Below are 2,443 nucleotides of genomic sequence, written 5' to 3' on the forward strand. Positions count from 1 at the left end.
TTCTGCCCACCAAGTTACGTTCAGCTGTGTCCGAATATGGGATAGCACTTCGACTTCTATCTTGACAAAGTGGCTTACAAAGGGAGCTTATTATCTTAGGTTTAGGCAATCCATGATAATATGCTTGCTACAAGTTGTTTCGCACAGATACTAAACATCATGTGTGCGTGTATGAGTGTGTGTGTTGTGTGTGTGAGTGTGTGTGGTGTTGCTGTGTGTGTGTGTGTGTGTGGCGTGTGTGTGTGTGGTGTGTGTGTGCGTGCGTGTGTGTTTGTGCACATTCCAGTATTATTCTAAGCCCATGCTACGTCCCATAACAGTATCGCTTATTCTTGGCTGTGGCAGTCGTGCTGGTGTTGATGGTGGAAGGACAGCAAGGATGCAAATACTCATGACCAAAATCGCCCCTGGACAATACGTTTGTGCTGAACGTGAGTTTTGCTCTGTATCGTATATTCACACACACACACACACCCACACACACACACTCACACACACACACACACACACACACACACATATCACACACACACACACACACACACACACACACACACACACACACACACACACACACACACAATCACACACACACACACACACACACACACACACACACACACACACGACTTCGGGTCTTAACTCTGCCATCTTCGTGGGCGGGGAGTTAGGGGGTGTGTGTGTGTGCTAGGTCATAGCATTACCCATAGATCGGACCTCCGAGCACTGAGCTCTCTTCCAGGAGGGAAAATAGCTTTTGATCACCGGCGTCCAACACGTGATCCAAAGACCAAGAGAATACACACACACACACACACACACACACACACACACACACACACACACACACACACACACACACACACACACACACACACACACACACACGCACACACATCCTCTTCTCCTTGTAGACCCACAGGGAAAATTCCTAAAAGAAAACAAGAAGGCAAAAGCGGGGCTGGAAAGCCTCGGCCCAGCACCCTGAGGTTCTGGGTCTTTTAATGTGCGTGGATTGTGGCGGTACAGATTGAGAGAAAAAGGGAAGAGATAGGTAGTATGTTTGTGAGAAGAAAGATGGATGTGTTGGCTTTGAGTGGAAACTAAGTTGACAGGGAACGGAGTGAGTGTAAGTTTGGGAGTGTAAGGTGGGGAGGCTTATCAGGAGTGAAGAGAGGGCGAGGAAGGGAAGGGTTGGCTATTCTTGTAGTAAGTGAAGGGAATAGGTAAAGGGATAGTGGGCGTGGAAGGAGGTTTCCTCAAGGATAATAATGCGGGATTGACGGTTGAAACTGGGAAAGGAGATGTGGTTCTTTGTAAGTGCCAATATCGGGCTGGCAGTTAGGAAGAGTGTAGAAGAGAGGGAGGCCTTTTGGGTAGATTCTAAAAGATGTTGCATAGAGGATTTGCGAAGAAATGTCAATGTGAATAGTACTGGGAGACCTTAATGTCGGTGGGGAAGGAAATGGTCCAATCGATGGAGGGGTAGGGAACTATGGAGTTCCAGGAAAGAATCGTAGTGGAGAGTTTGATGGTGGAAATGTGACTAGAAAGAGTGTTGATGATAGCAAATACAGTTTTTTGGAAAAGAAAGTCAAGCATTAAGTACCCATGGGAGAGGGTGGTGGAGGGACGGAAAGGGTGGTAGATAGAAGCGCTAATGGATTATGTAGTGGTGAACAGGATTATGATCGGAGGAGTTAAGGATGTACATGTGTTCAGGGGAGAGGGTGGCGGAATATCAGATAATTTTTTGGTGGACGGTAAGTTGAAAGTGGAGGATAGAATGGGAGGAAGAGGACGCGGGACAAAAGTTAGGGCTGTTATTAGCATGAACTCTTTGAATGAGAAGGAAAAAAGGAGAGCAGGAGTACGGGAAAGAAGCATGAAGGGAGGAGTTGGGAGGGAGTTAAGGGTAGAGTAGCAGCTGGGTGTGGAGGAGGAATGGGGACTGGTTCAAGGTAAGGAGTCATAAAGTGTGCAAATGCTGCGGGTGTGTGGAACAAGAATGGACAGGGGGAAATAGAAGAAAGGGTAGTGGAATGGTGGGATGAGAGAAACAAAAAAGGTTGTAGAAGAGAAGAAACGAGCTATTCACAAGATTAGATTACAAAATAGGGTGAACGAGGGAAGTCATATGAGAGGTACACAGAAAAGAAAAAAAAAAGAGAAGTAAAGCAAAAGGTAAAGGTTGCAAAGAGGAGAGCAGATGTTAAATGAGGTAAGAGTATGATAGAAATTTTTGAAAGTGAAAAAAAAATGTTTTCGAAAGAAAATAAGAGAGGAAGAGTACGCAAATCAAGTAGAAAAGAAAGGGTAAAATGTACAGATGGAAAGATAATAATGGAAGAGACGGCAGTAAGAGGAAGATGGGCAGAATATTTTAGGGAGTTGCTAAATATGAAGGAGGATAGGGAAGGAAAGATTGCTGCAGTGGGAAGTA

The 2,443-nt window shown here is 45.4% G+C and overlaps 1 long non-coding RNA gene across 1 annotated transcript in view; it reads left to right on the forward strand.

Annotated features, from left to right (window-relative positions):
* Positions 1 to 405: 405 nt before the first annotated feature.
* The window catches only part of LOC143019018 (uncharacterized), a 13,434-nt gene continuing 11,396 nt past the window's right edge, over positions 406 to 2,443 (forward strand). The window contains exon 1 of the long non-coding RNA XR_012965804.1: positions 406 to 431. This is a non-coding gene — a long non-coding RNA (uncharacterized LOC143019018). The remainder of the gene's footprint in view (positions 432 to 2,443) is intronic.

This window comes from Oratosquilla oratoria, chromosome 36, assembly GCF_046742065.1.
Source record: "Oratosquilla oratoria isolate Oo_2021 chromosome 36, ASM4674206v1, whole genome shotgun sequence".
Classification (NCBI taxonomy): domain Eukaryota; kingdom Metazoa; phylum Arthropoda; class Malacostraca; order Stomatopoda; family Squillidae; genus Oratosquilla; species Oratosquilla oratoria.